At 38.2% G+C, this 22,525-nt stretch overlaps 1 protein-coding gene across 1 annotated transcript in view; it reads left to right on the forward strand.

Moving 5' to 3' along the window:
* AKAP6 (A-kinase anchoring protein 6) overlaps positions 1-22,525 on the forward strand; it is a 234,603-nt gene that overhangs the window by 151,757 nt on the left and 60,321 nt on the right. The gene's annotated exons all lie outside the window — the stretch shown is intronic.

Genomic DNA, 22,525 nt, shown 5'->3' on the forward strand with positions numbered 1-22,525 from the left:
AACGTGTGATTTGATCCTAAAATTGATTCAGGCTTCACTGTGTGTCTGAGAAGCTGTAGTCTACTGGTCTGAGGGGCGGTGGGGGAAAGAAAGGAGGGGCTTTCGACAGAAATATCAGGCTGCAGTAAATCTTCCTCATTTAGGCAATTTTTATTGGAGTAATTCTGACAGTTGTCATCCTTGAATTGCTTTGAGCATATGGCATATTTCAAAGAGCAGATTGTGAATCATAAAAAATAAAATTAATAACTAACCACAGAATCAGCAACAGTATAATGACAAGAAACAACTACCCTCTAGCTTTTTTTTATTTCTTGTCGAATAAATGGTACATTCAAGGTCAAATAGAAGTTGTTTTCTTTCTTCTATGATTGCATGATTTGATGATTTCTTAAATATAATTTATTTTTTCTTGCTTTGGCATCCTAATTTCTTGATGGTCTTCTTGCATTTTATTCTTTCTAATTTCAGTCCTTTTATTTAAAATACCCAGTGAGAAAGGGTTGTCACATGAGTAAAAATATGTTTATAAATGGAAATATGGTTCAGGTCTAAACTATTTTAGGCTGCAAGTGAGTTTAATTCAGTGGCCTCCATTTCTTGCTTTGACAATAACTTCTTATTTTTACTAATGTCTTTTTCCTAACTTTCTAAATACTTAATGAGACTTAATCATACATTAACAGTCCTGGCCCTTGCTAGGCTCAGAAATAAACAATGTCAGAAATGGGTAAAAAGTTTCTTGCAAATATAAAATAAGGTGTTTTGGTAGTGCCTGTCCCTATAAGATCAGCTTGTACCATGCCTAATCTAACCACTGGTTTTAGTCCTATACTAAAAAAATCAATAAACATAAATTTTAAGGAAACAATCCATTCATCAATATGAATAGGAACAAAGCTTAAGCAGCCAGCCCGAGTATTTTAGGTGCTATTTAGGATACTTCCCTTTCCGATATCCAAATGTAACCACTAAGAATAATTATAGATGGTAAGGTTGGTGTAATAATGCATGGTGAGAAGAATAAAAGAGGGCAATAATTTAAGAATTAGTTTGCAGTACCGTATGGTAGCAAAATGAGGAATATTGTATATTCAAAATGGGAACTAATCGTCTCTTAATATTATGAAATTCTGTATTATGATAGGCAGGACACTTCTGAAAGCTGACACACAGACTGCACAGAGAAACCAGCACTGCTTGCAAAGCACAGGCAGCTTATTTGCTCTGCAGTTTCTGCAGGGAGGGCATCTGCTAATTAGTAGAGCCCCCACCTCAAAAGCACCTACCTGGTCACTGCAAAACCTCTTGAAGAAGGGTAGAAACAGACTGCCTGCCCTCCCGTGGTGAATATTCTCTGCATATACCTTTCTAGTGAAAGCAGCAAGCAAATTGTTAAGGATTGAAGGAAAGACTTAACTAGAAATGTGGAGTTTGGTTAAGAGATGACTAAGGAGCGTCCATAAAGCAGGAGGAGTATTTGCAGGTAATGTAAAATGCTTGAGTGAATAGCATTAAGATCTATTAGCCTTTCAAAAAAAAAAAAAAAAACCAGCCACCTCCCAAACAAGTGTTGAAAGCCCCATAATTTCAGACATTTAAAAGTAGACAAAACATTAGCAAATGTAACTGAGGGAACAATCTTGCACTAGCAAAGGAGAGATCAGGTAAATCACTAGGTCTTTATCATCCTTAATTTCAGATAATCGTGTAACAATAAATCATGCCCTCAAACCCAGTATTAATAGTTTTATAAACCTAGCCTAGTAAACCTCTCTTCTAATCAATAGTGACACCCTTTTTATTTGGAGGCTCTTACACAGAGTCGTGGATGGTCTAGTGCTCACAGCTAAGGGGCAGGAGCACTGCCTACACTTCACAGTGAACACAGCCATTCTGGTCTGTAGGGAAAGAAATCGGTAAAGAGAAATTCAGGCAGCTATTATTATCAGAATTCCTCAGTGATGTGGGGTGTTATGAAAACACAGATCTTGCTTCAGTCATTCTTTATCAATTACAGCTTCAAATGTGAACCTGCTAATTGCACTCTCTGCATTTTGGTGGATTCTCCTAAACCCACAGATCCCTCTTCTCAGTTATTGACCTGACAAGTAATTGCACCTCTGAGCCAGCTCAGCAAGCCGCCTCTGCCAGGGAACCTGTGGTATCACTATTACCAACAGTAATCATTGCCCCTAAGGAGTCTATGAATGGGAAGGAGCAATGATAAAACAGGTAAATCGGAAGGGAAAAGCATACATTAAAGCAGCATAACGTAATATATAAATGCTAAAATTGCATATGGGAAAATAAAATGTATTTCCATGGTTAGACTATTTTCCCAGTACTCTGTTTTCAGATTTAATATAGATTTAAGTCAACTCTCAGCTTAATTTTGTTTTGTAATATTCCAGGAGCTTCATAGTTTTTTATTAGGATCCTTATTATCTCTCTTTAACTAGGTTTTATTTTGCCCTTAATATAATACGAGCAGCACAGCCATATTTTTTTTTACCTCTGAATATGTATGTATGACTTCCTCTAGATTTCCTAGATTTTAGTGCAAAGATTTACAAAAAGAGAAACTATTCTTCCTCACTATGCTCTCCCATAGCCCGAAATTATTTCAGCTTTACAGTCTTAAACTAGCTAATGATTTTGAAAACCAACTAGTGTTTGATAAAATGGCAGTCACGGAATGAATTGGGGACAGTTTATTTGGCCTCTAAGGCTTTATCTATTAACTAAGAAAAAATTAAAAGGAGCATTTCCATGTTTTTGGACTCTAGATTCTTTGTACTGCTGTAATAGCTGAGTTTAATGCCAAATGCATCATGTTTATTTCATTTTAATCTACTGCATGTGAGCCTGATCTCATAAGCTCTAAGTACACAGAACTTGCATTGACTTCAGCTGTATTCATATGCTGTTACTGGAGGATCAAACCCAAAGAATTTAAACTCTGCTAATTAGCCCTTTACTGGGAACATGAGTAATTCTGTACCTTGAATGTTGAAAAATGAAGCAAATCAGTATTTACTGGAACTGTGGAGATTAGAAATGAGTATACTAGGCAGAAAAGTTAACGATAATTCTTTCCATTTTCCTCAGAAGATTAATTGCAAAACTTAATTGTGTTAGATTCGAACCCCATTTAAATAAGTACAGTATGATTGTTAAAATTGTTAGTATGTTCAGAATAAAATTAACTAAACATTTTAAAATATCAGATAAAAGAAATGATATTTTTCCATCTGATTACAAGTAACGTATGGTGGTTTTAATGCAAACTACATAAGCCGTAAGTCTTGCACTGGTAAGTCTTCAGCAGCGATGGCCGCGATAGATGGAAAGAGACCCTTACGCAGTAGCGCAAAGGTTTGGAACGCGTTCAGTTGACACGGCTTTTGCCCAGGTTAACTGCTAAACTGTTTCGTCAAAGGGGAGCGGTTCCCCGGATTAAATAACACGAAAATGCACATCCAAAGCTAAGGATACCTTTCCAAAAAAGTGGAGGGGGAAAAAAATCTCCCAGCAGTTTTTCTTTCCCTACTGGAAGCTAGCCCTCCTCGGAAGGTGCAGTTCGTTTTCTCCTCTGGGTGTGCTGCTGCTCCATTGTGCCTTTCCCTCTGGCTCAGCGTGCTGTGGCCCTGAGTGGATCAAACAAACCGTGGTGAAAGTTTCCCTCATTTGCATCACTTCTAGACAGCCCTGTCGTACTCTTTGCTGACAGGAAATCACTGTCTTTGTCACCTTTTTTCAGTGATCTTTTGGCAGAGATTGGCCATGTGACCAGGATTAATCACAACAACAGTTCTGGCTCAGAACTCAATGACATGTTTTCCTCAGCACTTCAATAATGGTGTAGAGGAGTCAGTAGGAAATGAGTACATTAATTTCAGAGTGAAAAGATAATTAACACTTAAGGACTAGTGCTATAACCTATGGAGCTATTATTCAAATTAAAACTAATTTATTGCAAACTTGTGAAAAAAAAACCCTGTCCTTTAGTGCAACTGTTAAAATAATCTTACAAGAGTGCCCGAGTTTAAAAAGAAGCACAAACTATATTTAACGTGGTAATATAAATACAGAAAAAGTTTCACATTTGAAACTGGAGGCTGAAGTATGTAAAGTGCTTACTTAGATGATATGAATAGGATACTGGCAAACAAAAGCAGCAGTGTGCTCCTAGAATGCTGTGCTTCAAGGAGTTTCCTTGGCAACAGAAATGCAGTTCCAAAAGTAGACAGAACTTTCCTCAGAAAACATACTATTAATAACAACCTTCCGGAACAACTTGGAACAATTTGACTACTTGGCAATAATAATGCCAAGTGTTCTGCAAATTAATCTAACACATAACAGTTATATGTTTCTCTTGCCCATAATTCTCCTGAACTGGAGGACTGAGTTCTCTGCTGTTAGAGGATACAAATGTGCAAAGCGGTTCCAAATGCTGCGCAAACAGAGAGAGGGCTCAAATAGCAGCAGCCTATAAGGATCAATTAATGTGCTTCGTATCATTTTAACTTGTAAAACAGATTAGTTTAATTGGATTACTTTGTTCCATTTAAAACGAGTCCTGCGTACCTACTGAAGCCACATTGTAGTTCAGTCTTTATTTCAAGCAGATTTTCCATATAAAGAAAACTTATTAAAAGATTAACAGCCTGTAGAGTGATATATTTGGACAATATGCTTAGGGGATTGGTTATAAACTAGAAAACGTGAAGATTTTTGCTCCTACACGGCGTATTCTGCACGGTCCGGGATGCCTTCTGTCTGTCTGGTAATCTGTCAGTGCCTGCACGAAGCTGCTGAAACAGTCAGTGGGAGAAGATGATGATCATCACTTCGGAGGAAGCTCTCAGCACACTGCAGGATTGAGCCCCTTGTAGGTATAACTGCAAATCTGCCATGCATGCAGTATTTTTAGATATGTCATCATTTCTGTATGAGCCAAGAGAATAAACTAATTTCAGATTTGCCTTGCCAATAGGAATCATTAGAATTCCACTAAAGGCCATAAGTTTACCAGACAGGAAAGGTAGGCTGTGCTACTACCTCGACTTCTCCCGAATTCTTAGATCTAAAGGTTAAAAGTAATCAATATCTCATTGTGCAGCCTGATAATAAGTAATAACCATGATGTTAAAATCTAAATGATTGCAGATAGCACTTAGGTGTGTTGACCCATTTGGGAGGGCTTTTTAATTGCAATCAGAATAGTCATTATAGTTTGCTAATAAACTTTTAGGCTACCTTGCAAAAATCACCACCTTTTTGAAATATGACTTTAATGCTATTAGCAAATTACGGCCCAAAGTGAAAGCTTTTATTTTATTTGACAAAGCACATGTAATACTTTGAAAAAAAAGATAAAGGTTATTCTGCTAAATAATATCAATGGAGATATTCATTAGCAATTGTAAATTACAGCATTTACTTACATCTACATACATGGATTGATACATGCCTCAATGGAAGTTATTCTTTGCCTTTGACATTGTAGTATGCTTCTAGCTGTCACGTATAGTAAAATAACTGAACTAAGTTTTGCAGAAAACTCTGACTTCAGTTACTGTTCTTCACAAAGTTCAGTAATTTCCATGTGCTAGGCTGGTTTTTTTTGGTCCTCTACAGATTAAGAACCTCTATGACTTTCTGTACTAGGTAGGAAAATCAACGGTTTTGTATGAGAGGTCTCAAAAATGCCTGATACCCCAAGCAGCAGTAAAAATCTGACTGCTATTAGAACATCAACTAAGTGAGTTCAGGACCTGACACAGCAAAGTTTCCTAGTCTCTTATTGCAGGGGGTGAGGAAGTTGGTTAATTTTTTCTACACAAGTATTTTCACTTCAGTTGCACTGGAGAACAGAGTGAAAACTCCGTTGTGACACATACTATAACAACCAGCTCGTTTTTCAGTGGTCCATATGTTTAACTTTGTAATATGATTAAATTCCTCGCTACTTCTGGCAAATTTTATATTTTAAAAAGCAGAAAAGAAAATTATTGTTGGTGAAAAGTCTTACTTACAGCAGAGAAATGTTAAGTTTTAAAGTCTTGTATAATTACAACAGGAAAACACTGATTACCATGTCTATGGAATTACAAAGTGAGTCTCGAGAATGGATAAAGAAAGAATATGAGCAATATTTTTACATTTTCTTGGTTGCTTCCATAACATGTTTCAAATTTAAACATGCATTTTTAACGGCAGTGTTGTAATTTCTGTGGGGCAGACTCCCTGTATTTCCGCAAGAAGCGGCTTCATGCATTTCACAAGAGTAAGTGCGTTTCCCCCATTTCTTCCTAGCATGACATTGAAGATGAACTTCACATTGTAGCAAAGCAGTATTTACTGAGCTTGTAGCAAAAGCCAGCACAGCTTTTGGGAGATTAAAGCAGTGTGTCTAGAATGAAAGAGGCATTCGACTTCAAACAAAAGTAAATGTGTACCACATAGCTGTCATCACCATTCCTTACTACAGCTGCAAAACGTGGACAATTTACAGTCATCACGTCAAGCATCTTAGTCAACTCCACATGCTCTGTCTTTGTGCCCTTGCTGGTCCAAAATGGTAGGATAAGGTCCCAAGCAGTAAGACCTTCAACATTGTCAAATCTTCAGCACTGAAGCAATGGTCTGGCACGCTCAGCTGTGGTGGTTTGAGTGCATACATCCAGCAGTAAATTACCCAGAGCCATTTGCTGTTCATCAAGCATTTTTAGTTTTTAAAAAATGGAAATGGCACCTTAATTCACCCCAAAGGATGATGAAAATTACAACCTTCATTGCTTTCTGTATGCTAGGACTGCCTAATGTCCAAACAAGGTAGAAAGGGCTCAAGATTGGTCGCAGATATACTAAATTAGTCACATTCTCTAAAGAACAAGTAAGAATAGCTGAAGTATAGCAGCACTCTGGCCTAATCGTTGGATCAAGAGTCCCTAAGACAAGGTGTTATACTTGTGCTGTTGTATGTGCAGTCAAACACCGGGGACAACAATACTGGTGCTACAATGTTCTTTGATGCCCTGAACCGAGTAAAGAGGCCAATATGAGGCTCCAAAACATGGGCATGTTCTGAACCGAGTAAAGAGGCCATATGAGGCTCCAAAACACCTGCATGTTCTTAGCACAACCTTTCAAAACTTTATCCATTCATCTAAAGGAGTTTAGGTTATCCGTATTTTCTTGTTTCCTGACACACTGGATCACATATAGACCACATGTAAGCAGTGCAGAGTCCTAGGAGCTGCCCACTCTGAGGCCAGTATTTAATGTATTATGGCAGATTTGATGAAAGTTCATATGAATCAGTTGACTAAAAACATCTCATGAAGTGATTTGTGAATTTGCACTCATCATTCGCTCATAAAGTCTCATATACAGTGATGCCAAATAAGGGAGATCAGCCCTCTATAAAAATAAAGACATTCAAAGAAGCCAGGACTGTTTTCGCTTTATCACACTGCATCTCAGAACCTTTAGTCTAATATTTCACAGCCTTTGTTCTGGGTTGTGAAACCGTGCACCACCTTTAAGATCTTATACAATGACTATATAACATAAAAATGGCTCCATCAGGTCAGAGAACAGTGTGTCCTATGCAGTTCTCCAAATATTTTTATTGCATGAGGTCGTCCAGTAATCCTGCGCCCACATAACCTTACAGAAGCCATAGCATCCTGCCTCAAGGAGTCCCCAGGTTTAGCCCCACACTCTGAGGAACCACCTGTGCCTTGTGTCTGTGCACGTCTCGGCCCTAAAGCTGCCTTCTTCTGGTCTCACCTGATGCCCCATAGTACTTTTGGTGGAAGAAGCAGCAAGTAATATATTGAAGTAAGATAAAATTAGGAGCGTTAATAACACAATGACAACATAATTTTTGAAGTTGTGCGTGGACGTGGTTTTGGGTTTTTTAGCAGCTCGGTGGATTAGGCTTTCTTAGAGGGATGCAGATAAAAAAATCACTAGCGAAAAATACACGGGGCAATAGCATTACCCTATTCCTCAAGTTAGTTGCCAATTTTTAATTTACTTTCCCATTTTTTCACCTCATACTCCAGGAGAAAATATAGTTTTTTTCTAAACTCATAGGAAAAATGTGCTTTATCCATGATGTTTTGCTTCATAAACATAATACAGGAAATACTATTTTCTTTCCCAATTACTCCTCATCAGTAAACCTCATAAATAATTGAGAAGGTAAAGTTTCTTTTTAAAAAATAAACAAAAAACAAATGACCACAGAAAACCTTTTTAGCAGGTTTTTATATGAAACCCAAATTCACTAAATCTCAATAAACTTGCAATGGCAATACATTCAATGCATACATAGCTAAATTATAAAAAATAAGTTGCAGTGAAGTATACCAGTTTATAATCTCCTGAATTTTTATTTGTATATATATTTTATTTGTATTTTTATTTTTATAAATATATATTATATTTATCTGTTGACAATATGTAAAATATCAATATGAAATATTGATATAAAATATTTATTTGTATATATTAGTAACCTTTTTACATAGTTAAGGTTAGGTGATGTTTTTACATTGTGTGTATACATTTTTAATACATTGTACTAAAAACAGCTATGGCATTTTGTGCTAACTTCTCCTTCTAACAAGGTAAAAGAAGCGATCACTATCAGTTCATTCATAGTTGTTGCAGTTGCGGTTGCATCAGGTCCAATGGGGTCCTAGGGTAGGCTCCAGCCAACTCCTGTGGCCCCTGAGAAACACCTGTGGTTCTTCTTAACTTCTTGGGGGTGCTGATATTTTAGCATTGCAGAAAACATGCTTGCTATAGAATTCCAGTGATCATGAACTGTAAATGTTAAAGTTGGCTCTATGGAGAGATGCTTTTGGAGGAAGACGGCAGTTGTACCCTTCGCATCCCAGTTGCAGAATGACAGGTGCCGGTGCTGATGTGCAGGACATACTCCAGCTGTGTCACAGAGCAGACCGGCAGCATGCTGTCACAGGCTGCAGGGAAGGCTATGGAGAGGTTGTAGTTTCCCCAGTGATACACTGGGAGAAGGGATCATCTGTGAAGACTAATTTAGACTACTAAGGGAGCTAAGTAGACCAGCCTCTGCTGCGAGGAGGTTCCTCTAATGGGTGATTCAGAGCAGAAGCTTAAGCTAAGCACTCTGAAATAGTTTCAGAAGAAACCTTTTCTCTCTTATCTCTCTACCCACTGATTGTATAAAGAGGTTATGAAGATCAGCCTCACTCGGCATTACCTCTCACTGACTCTCAGTTATCATGAAAAGAGGGTTTTTTAGTACCATTGTGTCATGTCTATGCAATATTCCAGTTTGAAACCCTGCTGTGATGCATCTAGATTTTGACAGACGTTACACTGGAGTTTGATCATCTCTACTTTACCTATTGATTTTTCTTAGAAATAGGAGATGATAGATACAGAATTGCTGTTAGAGTTTTTCAGGTGGTAACTTTCTAAAGATGAACATTAGCCTTTTTGAATGATGTCTTGAGACTGACATACATGTTTTTTGCGGGCCTTCATCAAGGAGGACTATGTGTCTGCTATGCAGGTAGAAGAACAATAATTCCCAAGATCTCTTAGTTTGTTATCAAGTGTGGAGAGATCAAATAAACACCATCAGAGGTGAGAAGTAGTGAATCATATGATCCCACTTTGTTGTCTCAAAAAGTTCATCTCTATTGTTTTGGTTTTTCAGTAAGCGTATGTAATTTATCCTCAGGGTTCATTTTTCTCCAGCAAGTCAATAGTCAAATGCCTCAGAGTGTGAGTATGGAAGATTTTTGCATTTTTTTCCCCTGGTTCCAGAAAGAAAAAGATAGAAAAACTTTCTTTCTGAAAATATTTAGTTTCTTATTACTTCAGTTTGGGTCAAAGAAAAATTCTACTCTTAGAACTTCTACCTGATTTAATCTTTAGTTATGGTTTTTAGGTGTCTCTTTTTTGTTAGCTATCTGCTAGAATATGTAGGGTGTTCACGCCATGAAACATGTAATAGTTTAAATAAATAAATAAATACATAAAAGAGAGAGAATAAAGCAGGTGATAAAAATCACCCCTCTTTTCCACCGTTGCGTCTGTGCTGAGCTAGGGACCTTCCTGTCCATTCCTCTTTCCAACAGTAATGGTTAAATGCTATGGCCATTGTGCTGTATGAGCCTCATAGTCTCTTTGTGCAGTTAGTTTCCGTGCTAAGTAGAAAGTAAAATTCACAAGATGCCTACTAAAAATTAGAATGGGTATGAAGATACATACTTGATTCAGTTTTAGTAAACATAAGGGATTTTTTTTTTTTGTAAATATGTCCAAACAGCAGTTCCTCATCAACTCATGAATACACACAGTAGATCGGCAGCTAACTCACGGTGCCCAGAGGATTAGACAGAAGGGAGCAGGTTTCATTGCAGATGAAGACTATTGGTCTGGGCTCCCTGGGCCTGCCAAAGTTCAAGAATCAGTCAAGGGAGTGAATAAAGAGCCAATTTAAGACTAGAAATATTAAATTCTTCCATCTTGTTTCCCCAAATGTAGCATATGAGATCTGAGACAACAGTCACATTAGAGAGGAAGGAAATATCTGCGATTACCCGAGTACAAAACACCTAAAAATCATAGGACATAGATAGCAGTGACTCTAAGCACCAGGAAAACTGGAAGTCCAGACAAAAAAGGCTTTGCTTTGAGGCAACAGAAGCAATATTTTAGTCTCTAAAAAGAATTGATCAGAATGATACAAATAATTCTAAGTAAATTTAAAGCTATAAAAAGGTTTTCTTAACCAACTGGAGATATGAAACATTTCTTAATTGTATCTCTTCCCCAGGATCACTTGTGAAACACACAGTTCCCATTCACAGGGAAGATATTAGAGTAAAGCCAAACTAATATATGCCTCCAAACAGCAGCCAAACTACCCAGAGAAGTGCCAAAACAGAAACAGCAGAACACACACATAGATGTAAGTCAAAAGAACCCATGAAGCAGGGCAGATGCAGACTCGCTGAAAATGTAGGCATTTTAGGGCAACATATGTAGTGTAACAGGCAACATGAAAAGTAGAAGGAAAAATGTTCTTGAGAAAAAGAGCCAGGCAGACAGATTGAATATTGCAGTTACCTTTGAAATTAAAATATAGTGTCTGAAACCATTGAGAATTTAAGGTTTTAATGAAGAAGGAGATATCTGTAATGTGACTTAAGCAGATCTAAAGATTCTCAGTGTTCTGGCAATGCAGAAGGCTGCCAGGCATTCAATTGCTATATTTGCAACTATGCTATTAGATCAATGACTAATTTGATACCAGCTGGATTGTGGAGCCAGCTGCAGTGCAACACTGATAAGGAGCAAAATTAGACTGGAGAGATGCAACCAAGCACTGCAGATGTGCAATGAAATCATTATGAGACCAGTGGATAAATGCAGTCAGTCAACAAGGAACCCCTGAAATAAGAGATGTCATCACTTAAAGCTTACTATAGTTGTTTTACAGGAATTCTACACACCCGTGGCCACAGGTCTTTACAAGCTCTGGTTTCAATTGGAAGGCAATGTTCAAAGCAGTACCTGAAAGAAACAGGAAAGTCACTGTGATTGCTCCTTAGCATTCTAGCTCAATATAATATATTTGAAGAAGATGGGCACTTAGATGTTAAATTGAAGTTAGTACAAAACCCCACAAATCACCCTAGAGTCCACCAAAACAGAATTCTGTTAGTCTAGTAAAACTGCTGAAAAAGGCACTGTGGCAAAGCAGAGACCGTGCACCCACAGAAAGTAATGCAGAGTGCATAAACGACCTACTAATAGGCAGAAAATCTTGGAGTAAACTGACCCCAAAATCATTGAACAAAATGCTGAAAGCCTGGGACACGTTACAAATTTTTTTCAGGGCAACAGTGTTCACTGTGATGTCAAAAACATGTTTTGGCATATTGATCTGAATGAACAACATAGCCACTGTTTTGCTGCATATTTTGTCAGGTATCTGTAGGCTTTTATGCTCATCAGTCGAGCTTCTAGAGGTATTCCAGTGTAATGTGGACTAGGCACCCTTCCTCTGGTGAGTAGCTGATGGCAATCTAAACGTAGGAAACAGAAATGTCAAAGAAGAGGCAATGCATAAGCAACTCCTAAACGGAAACCTGGACAGGAGTATTAATCTAAATGCAGAAAACTTGAAAGAATCTGAGTCACCTGTGGGTGGCATCTGTTGATTTTCGAAGGACTTTGCTGCTGGCCATGAGAAACCAGGAACCCCTCAGGAAACAGGCAGAACACTTGACAGAAGGACAGTCCAGTCTTTCACAGAGATGAACAACCGTTTTTACAAATTTTTTGCACGCTTGGCAAAAGCCTATGGATTTTTGCCATGGTCAATACAGTGTGACTCAAAAAAAAAAAAAGTTAAAGGACCAAGGGCAAATAAAAGAGGGGAGAGGGAGAGGAAAAAAAGATACCAGTCCTTAAATAATAAGACTGTTTCAAGGGACTGAGCTATGGTCTTCCACTTTAAAGAAGTGGGGTATCCCCATTATAGAATCGCAGAGCTTTAGGAGAATGTCCTGGTGATACAGAGCTCCTGTAGCAGCTCCTCTATCATTTTTCCCTGCACCATGGTAGAAGTAGTGAATGAGTGTAGGGGTAAGTAAGAATGAAAATAGCGTTCCTTCCAACAGAGATCCCCAGAGAGCCCTGGTTTCTGAAATCAGTGAAACTAGGAATGTCTATCTTTCCCTCAGCACCTCTTGCTCCCTTCACATGCACAATGCGCTTGTCTTCCAGGAGAGGTAAAGTACCACGAGTTATCTGATGGGCGGTATCTCACCTTTAAGATGCCACCTGCTGCCTCCAGCTGCAAACAGACACACACCCCACCTTTTTTTTAAACTCAGTTCAAGTGCTGTGTGTATCTCTACAAAATAATGAACAATACTGAATCCTCCATAAAAGTACTAACATAGTTAGGGACTTAATAAAGATGCAAAGCAAAGAGCATATAGTTATTTAAAGACACATATCTTCATTTAGTTCAGTCGTCTGTAAGCTACATATCTATATACATGTATTTTGTCTAACAGCACAAATGCTAAATAAGTGAGCTTTGCTATTCCTGGCACATTTCAAAGTTACTCAGAATATTAAAATGTTAAGCAATAAAACGTGTATTTCATGGAAAATGTTTCTGTTTGGCTCACATTAATTAAAATTCAACTCTTCCTGTTAGAAGCTAGATTAAAAGGGAGGTAGAATATTGCTGGCCAACTGCAACAGGCAACAGCAAGCTGAATTGCTTATTGGGGGGAATAGGTGGGATTTATGTGAGGAGCTTTTTGCATCTCTTTTAAAAACCATGTGTCCCACAAGCTATTTCTTGGCTGAATGGCAGGGTATTCTCTCTCTGTGGACTAAGCATGTCCACAGACAGTGCTCTTCATTGCCATGGTAAATGAGCAGGTAGGAAATCCTGACCTTGGTGCTGAGGCATGATCACCTGATGATAACTAACATTTTCTGGCTTGTCCCTGCATGTTTAAACAGTGAGGAACTATATTTTCTGCACTTTACCCAAGTGAATTCGTGCCAGAGAATGAATCTTCTACCAATTTCCCCTGTTTCCTTCCCTTCAAACCAGTCACTAGAATTATACTACTATAATAACTTGCCCATCATTTAAAAGCTGTTATGCTCATGGGTGCCTATATGTGTTCTAAACATCTCTTTGCTGTCTGGGTAACCTCCAAAGAGGGAGACCTAGAGTGATGGGAGATCTGATGGCTTAGGCATTTGGTTTCATTAAAATCAGCACAGACCATTTGGATCATGCATATGATTTGTTTGCGAATTTAATGTAGAGGTCTTATGAGAAAAGGCTTTTAGATTGATATTTATGGTTTTATAAGGCTAAAAATAGCACGGAACACCCACCATTTCCAGTCACATGAATACTGCTTTGCTCTTTGGCGCTTTCTAAATTCTTCCCTTCTGAAGCATATGGTCCCTTTTCCAGGTTCTTCGGAGACTGCTGCATCTTTGAATTCTTTTTGTAGCTATATCTTTTAGCTTGCTGACTTAATCTGCCAGGGCCAGAACTTGCTACCCTAACGCTACAGCTTTTAACAGCAGCAGATTCTGATTGAGTAAATCTCAAAACCAGGCACTCCCCCATGTTCTGAACCCTAGTTGTCAGGTCATCCAACAGTTGAGGGTCTTTCTAAAGTTTTGACCTTAACTCACCTGTTCAGGCATCTCAGCTACTTGTCACTACTCAGCAGTGACCTTACAATTCATATCCACTTCTTTTGTGAGTCTGAACGTACAGCATCACCAATAGCCTGCACTGATGCCTGTTCTCGTTGCTTTGTATGGCTGTAAGATATTTGGATCCAGATCTGTGGGCACAGTAGTCTTAGTTCCTATGTCCTTTTAAGCAGTGGTCCTGGCCAGCAGACTTTCGCGGACCCTGTGTTCAAGCTTCCCAGGGAAGCTCCTGGAAAACAGTTAGGGATTTTTTTTTAATCCAGATTCTCTTCCGGTCTTTCCTAGGGAGCTGAGGGATATAGCGCGATAGACTGACCTGGTACGGAACCTTATTTTATCAAGTGGCCTGCAAAAGCCTAGGAACTTAGCTACTGTTCATTTTTAACACAAGAAAACATTACTCAATCAGCCTTGGTACCCTGCCTCAAGCAGCGACGGCTCCCGGAAAACCGAAGCTGAGATGAAGAAACACTCTCTTTTACCTGTACTTCCACCCGTTCCGATACGCTTTAGTCGGTGGGGGTTTCTGCCTTCCTTTCATGTTTATCTTTCCTTTGTGCGGCCTCCGGTTTCGTGCCGGTTGCGAAGGGCTCGTTAGCTGCTTCCACCAGCAGGTGGCTGCCACGCCGCCCGGCAGCGCCCGCCGCCCGCCCCTCCGCCGCCCGCCCCTCCGCCGCGCCCCGCACGCAGCCCGCCTTATTGCGGGGCGCAGGGGCGGCTCTCGCCACCTCACCTCGGCCGTCTTTGTTGCACCCGTCACATGTACATGCATGCATACTCGTGGGACTTCTTGAGGCCTCGGAAACGTCGCGAAATGGAAAACATATATAATGGCCTTAAAGATTTTTGCAGGGTTTAAATATTCAAACCTTTTTCTTAAGTGCTTAATGGCTTTACCGAAGGACAGTTAACTTCTGCCTCTGCCATTTCTTCCACACTTTATTAAAGAGGCAAAGAATAAAATCAATGCAGTGGCTATTCTTCAAACATCAGTACCAAATGCCAATCACCAATGAGCTGGAAAAATTACCTTTAATAGGGTTAATGTAGTGCTAGTATAGTCGCTTAATGTACAAAAGCTCTATGGCCTGTTCTAAAATATGTGTTCATTACTTTAATTTCTTTAAACTTCAGTTCTATAGCAACGTATTACACCTCTAGCATAATAGCTAACAAAACGACCTAAAATAGTTGACTCAGATGTAGATTTGAAAAAGTAACCTAGTACTGTTAGGAACATGGAGTATTCAACGAGGTATACTTTTTTTTTTATTTTTAGAATTGTCACTAATTATAAAAGGATTGTTAAACTAGGCAGTACAGCCATTTAAACTAGGAATTGAAAGCACTTTATGTCACTGAAGTGCAGGTACCATTCACAAAGGTTCTGTCACATAAAAATCGGAGTCACTTATTTTTCCTGGTATTCTCAATAGAATGTATTCCTTCAAAAATCTGAAAAACACAGAATAAGCAATGGGATCTCATTCTTTCCCCCTCATCCTTTTCTGAGTTTTTTTCTTACATTTTTCCATCTTCATTTGGAATTACTAAATTCCCTACATATACAGCATAGTATAACAAACATCTGTTAACTAGGTAGACAACAGTTAAAGTTGAAGACATCAGTACACATTACTTTAGGCATATGTCTTGTCTTAATGGGCACAGAGGTCTTTCCAATTTGTATTTTAACTGCCGGACAGCTATCATGGCATGCATTGGTTACTGGGATAGGCTTTCCACAAAGCAGGACCAGAATGTCTTGAGAGAATGCCAGAAAGACAAAAGTTCATGTCTTCCCTACTGTTTGCTATAAGCTGAAGTAGATTCAAAATATCCTGAATTTGCTTCATATTACTTCACTTCTGGTTTTGTGTCCTGATATTTCCTGCTGCTGCGGGCCTTTGAAGCATTTCTTTCCTTCTCAGATATATGCGTATCTTTTCCAATTTTCAAGGCATGCCTTTTTCGTCTTCTTTACATAGAATTCAGACATTAAAATAGCAATAACTTACCAGTCTCTAAATCCACTGACATTGCAAGTGTTATATAGATTTGAATATCGATGCTATAGTCACCAGTTTATCAGTCTGCTTAGAGCACGGAGATTAGCATTTCAGCGAGGCAACATAAGTCAACACGAACCTGTGGGGATTTTTCTACTGTAGAAAATCCGTTTCTACAGTTTCAGTGCAGTGTCTTTACAGAACTATTCTTGCTTTAATTGCTGAAAGACAGGTTCTATTAATATACAGGTGTTATGCTGTATGCTGGTTTCAGAGAAGCTCACTACAAAATGCGGAACACAAAGGGGCAGATTCCCTGGTCTGTCAAGATCGCTTCACATTCAACTTTACAATTTCCAAAGTGAATCTAGAGCAGTCAGTGGTACGCACTAGAAAATACTCTCCTTATGGCTGAAATTCTCATGATATCATCCATTTCATCTGCTACTATGGTCTTTTTCTCCTGCTCCCCATCATCCTTTCCAACATGAATAGAAGCAGAAAAAACTCTTTAAGTGAACCAGGAGAGCCTAACAAGTAAAAGCCAAAATGTGAGTACAGGGAAGTACAGGAGTCCATAAGCAGAAATTATTTTTCATTTATATCAGGGCCAAGTTATTGAAAATTGGCTTTCTGACAGCCCTAGGAAGAATCAAGCCTTAAGAATGTCCGAAGTATGTGTATTTGAGTTCACCAGCCTCTGCAAAAATTGTTCGGCTTCTCTATGTTTGGGTTCTATAAATTGTAATCCCAGAAACACCAAACAGAGTTAACCCGAGATCAGTGCAAGTCATCTGGTTTCATGTTTGATTCTTGTAGTAACGTCATGCTGTCACAGACATTCAAGCTATTGGCAAAGGTATAAGAAGATAAAACATCTGGAAGTTAAAATTAAACAAATTCAAACTAGAAACAAGCCATGCAGTTTCTAACAGTGGAGGAAGCTGGTTATTTATCAGCTTACCAAGGAATGCTATGAATTTTCCATCATTTGCATCTTTAAATCAGGGCTGGATGCGATACCAAAAGATTTTCTCAAAGCCAGAAAGCTGAGAGCTTAATATAGGAAGAGAAGGTAAGACTATGGCACATTTTATGCAAGTGGTGAGGTTAGATTACGACAATTTCTTGAACTTCAGATCTGTGAATCAGCCCAAGTTTTGTCAGAGAATATTTTGGCAGAATGCCATTAAGAGATGAGAAGACGCTTTCAGCTTTCATCATGCCAGCAAATAACAGAGTTCACATTTAGCAGCAGCATAAATCCTTGAAAACAGACACCTGAAATCAGGGAAATAGAAAGAGAGGAAAAGTTTCTTTTGTTTCTGTCTCACTAGTTGTTCAGTAGACAAAATGAGTTCAGTGTCACTGCATTCATGTATTCTTTTAAAGGTAACTATTAGTGTTGGTTCCTAAATGTCTTGTAGAAATCAAGATTTATTGAGTTTAGAGCTGAGGCATTTTCTACAATGACTAAAATGTATCATAAGTACAATAATTCATTTTTTTTTTCAGTCTAGTGTGAAGCAAACAATGTTAAGTAGTTCTGAGCTCAGGCAATATATTCTGTTGGACAGAACACTGGAGCGGATCTCAAAAGACTTGTGTTCCCACATCAGAGATCTTCCCTGACAACAGACATGGTGTCTGTCTGTATCTCAGTTTCTCATTTTAAATCGAGAATAATATTTCTCCACTTCACAGGACTGTTGCAAGTCTGCAACTATTTGCAGCATAGGAATGCAAGCTTGAGCCTGCCTGTAAAAGGCTGCATTAGAGATACACTTGCTGGTGGCCATTTGGAAAGAGGCTAAGTATCTCTCCTAGGCCCAGCAGCTGTTGGAAGTAGAGAGAGACTGGCTTTCAGCACGTCCTGGATTGTTTAGTTTCCAACGTTTCTGGGCAGAACTGAAGTTCATAGTAACATCTCACTCCATCCCATCACATCATATCACAGAATAACAGAGTGCATATTTCTGTTCCTGGTGGTTCATGATCACACTTCACATACTCCTCGGAAGTTACAAGGCTCTTAAAGAGCAAACCCAATGTCACATGCAGGTGGCCAGAAGCAGAATTTCTTTGTCTTTTTCCCTTTTCTTTTCCCATTATATGTGTGATAGTTCCGCTCATTTCTATTGCTTAGGTTTTGTCTGTCTTAAATTATTTAAAATATTAAAATATTATTACATTCAGAAAGTCTGGTTTTAGAAATTAACTCAGTCTAATTTTCTAAGATTCTGGAGGATAAACACCACCACCACCACCACCCCCCGTATAATTTATCATATATGTTAGTTTTTAGAAACAATGGCCACACTGATATAGCCCATTAAATATCATTCAGCAAATATAGTCGTGTTGTTAAGTATTCTGGAATTGAAACACATCTTGAAAGAAGCTTTTCCACCTTCAAGGTAGTCTGGCTGTTGCTGAAGAAGCTGCTTGGGCATAGCATTATGCTGTTTCGATCCCCAGTGAGGAAGAGAGAAAGCATCTGTGTTAAATACCCGTAGGTCCATCAGGGTGTTACCAGTCTCAGATATTCCGAAGAAGGCTAGTTGTTAGTTCTGGCTGTTCAGTCATCTTTAGACACTTAGTTTGTTTCAGGGACTATTGAACTTCCTATCGATAAGGCAAAAAATGATCACTGCTGTAGAATTTGCTATCAAAGCTGTTAATACCATAAAAATTGAAATATTTTCTTCCATGTTAAAATAATTCAATGACATTTGTGAGGTGTACAACTTCTTGCCAACTCTTCTAATTTAAAACATTATCTGTTTGAGGAAAACATATGTTAGAAATTTTTAATTCAGTGATAGGAAAGGCACTAATGAAATATGCATGTATGAATTTTGTATTGCATAAGTTTCCTCTTTCTTGAAATATGATTAAAAGCCAAACATCTGGATTATGTTTAAAAAGCTTGAATTTCCAGTTTTCAGAGAGATTCAATCTATTTCAACACTGTACACTTAGCCTTAACATTTTCAGCATGCTGTTAACATTACTTGCTATTGTAAAAAAATAAGTTCAGGTTTAAACAAAGTTGGACTTCTCCTAATGCTAAAAATGTTTTCTGAAATAGCTGTTTCTGCAGCATTCACACAACCATAGTTTAGGCTGTGTCAGCAGTTCCATTATAAATTTGCTCTTGAAAGCGGTTTGTAGTTGATCATAAAAATAACTTTTCAACTTGAGAGTATTTTTTCTTTTATTATAAAAGTACTGTTTTTCCTAGAATACTATTAAAAATGAAATATTGAGTTCTTAAGAATGTATAAAATTCAATATAAAATGAGATTAGCCTACTGTTAACACAGGTAATGGCACTGGGATGCCAGCTTTCTCCTTTTGTTTTAATAACATTAATGTGTCCTGGAAAAGTGAATAGCTGTTATCTGCTATGTCTCTTGAAGGGTTCAGGATATGTCTGTCTGGAGATGATAATACGTAGTTAACTATATAACTTCCTTTTTAACATGTTTTAACAATAGTTTTGATGTGGTACGTTGTAATGGTATTGCTATAAGAGAAATTATGGTGATTGCCAGTGTTTTAGATAGTCAGTGGAGATGTTTTAGCACTCCTAGTGGACCTGCTGCGTGTGCCAACTTTGACATAACTCAAGGGAAATTATAAGGAACAAATCAAATAGCACATTATAAAAACTATTAGCTTTCACTTTACTTAATACAGTACAGGATGTGCATTTAAAATAAAAATGACATTTTTCATTATAACTTTGGGGCAAATTGAGAAATCTGCTGTCAACAGCCTTTCTGATCAGCACCTAGATGGGCCCTAAAACAGGTGTAAGTTCTGTCATGTAGAAAAAAGTTCAAATACTTTAAAGATCATGTTGATCTTTAAACTAGATACTACAGGTAATGAGAACTCAGATCTACATGTTCTAAGGTTAGAGACTGAGCAAGCTAGAAGCAGATTCTGTCTGGTCTTGACTTGAGGTCGCTCACCAGCCCGTAGAGATTGTAGGACTATCACCACAGGCCAGGGATCATTTTCTTTTCTCCCAGTTGACAAGGTCTAGTAATGTCAATTACTAAAGCCACTGTCCCTTAAATGGTGGATGTACTGATCTTTGTGGATTCTCCTGTCCTTTGGTGGAGACTTTGAGTTCTGCCTCTGTTGGTCTGTGGAACTTAGATTTCCATTTGGCTCTTTTTGCAGTGGGGAACCTCTTCTCCCATGAAACAGTGTAGCCGATAGGTAAGAAGAAGAAGGGTCCAGAGATATTCTACCCTCAAACATATCCCAGTAGGTATTGCTAGAAGAGAGGATAATTTATTTGTCGATTTTCAGTCAGACTTCACTCATGGGAGGCTATTACTGACCACCATTAGCATTCCGGCTGAGTAACAATGGAGTAAGGACTTCAGAAGAGCCAGTCTGTGAAAGATAAATGCACAGGAACATCCATTTCAAAATAGAATGATGCCTGTAACACACAGCCTGACAATAGTCGGTGCATTTGGAATTAAATCTTTGTGTAGAGGAGTTCCAATTTTATGTTTCATGCAGAAGCAGGCACAGCTTAGCAGAAGGGAGGATAACAGGTTATAAATTACTTTCTTTGATTATCTTCTTCAAAAAATCTCCATAATCTTACATTGTTGTATTTTATTTTGTAAAAATGTAAATGTAAAAATGTAGCTATATGAGATTTGGTACGCGTAGGGTCAGCATTTCAGAATATCCAGCCAAGGATGGAGCTGCAACTTCACCTTTTTGTTTCCAGGCCAAACAGTTTCCCTCCCATCAAATACATTTTCTGCTCAGTAATGGGCTAACTGCAGTCTGCACCAGTATTTTGGAATCTCCCTTACTCTGTGTTTTTTTCCTCAATAAATATACCTGAGCACTAACCCAAAGGTATAGTAGTTATTAATTCCTAAAGAGCACTAATTTTTGTTTATTTAATATCAGTTATTCTCCAGACAACTAAATAAATGTATATTAAGCTAAATCCACATTTGATATGTTAAGCATGTCTGTAGGTCGCATCTGTATTAGTCTGTGCCAAAAGTCACACCTCTGGTGCAAGGTGTGAAAAAAACCTCAAAGCTCAAACAGCTTTGTTGCAAGCAATACAAGACAAATCTCAGAAATTCCTTCATATATCAGCCAAAGATCCCAGTAAAACACATAGTTTACGAGATCAATAGATTGTTATAACATGAAGTACACCGACTCTGTGGCCTTACCTGAACTGCAGTATAACCTGGATTGTGGGACCATGTTCTACCATCATCTGCCAGGGTTTGTCTTTATTCGTAGATGGGCAGCAGCTTCTAGATCTAGCGCAATCCCATGCACCTGATGACGCTTGATTACCCTTGCTATATGAATTCGAACTGCTCTGTTTTGGCTATATGTTCTTAGCAATTTAATTATATTTAAAATCTGGTTAATAGTGTAGTAAATAACTGGTATTGCTAAAAAAATGCATTCTGAAGGTAATGGGATCGAATTTCAACACAAGTTGACACTCAATTAAAATTTCCATATATCTAGTGAATTAGCCAGTTCTTGGCTGCTATATTAAGGTGGATGTCTTCCTGCTTAACTGAACACCGAGCAAGACAGGCAAAATGCATAATAAAGCCAAATCAAGGCTTAATATACCCACTCAAATTTTTATTGTTTGTATCAAGTAGTAAGCTTGCAGAAGAAGCTCAGGGATGTGGATAAAAAAAAATAAAATTAAATAATCACTATTTAAGCAAAATTCCTCTATATTTAGAGTAATGAAGCTAAAAAAAAAGAGAAGCCCTTAAAACTTCTTACTGAATTACTGCCATCAGCCAGTAGATCCATGGGGCTTGTTCGGCTAAAAGCCACAACAGACTTTGTAATGCAATGATGTAATCTTGGCTTTGTGTCATTTATATTCAACCTAAAAAAAACAATTTTCCTGAATAGACAGGCTGACAACAATATTGTTCAGTGTTGGTTTTTATTTGGATTGTTTCCAAATGGTTCATATGCCTCCACAGCAACACCCCATGCCCGGTTAAGTTTTTACTCTGAATTCCGAAGTTTCCCCTTTTTCCTCGCATTTTATTTTGCTTTTGGAGCAAGTTATGTTTGTGAAACTAACCAGCTCGGCCACAAAATTAGGATGTATCTTGCAGAGTGCATTCATTTTACTTTTTGCATATTTTTCCCGAGGTCATGTCAAGGTTAGTTTGAATTCCATCCTACAT

This window comes from Mycteria americana, chromosome 5 (assembly GCF_035582795.1).
Source record: "Mycteria americana isolate JAX WOST 10 ecotype Jacksonville Zoo and Gardens chromosome 5, USCA_MyAme_1.0, whole genome shotgun sequence".
Taxonomy (NCBI): Eukaryota; Metazoa; Chordata; class Aves; order Ciconiiformes; family Ciconiidae; genus Mycteria; species Mycteria americana.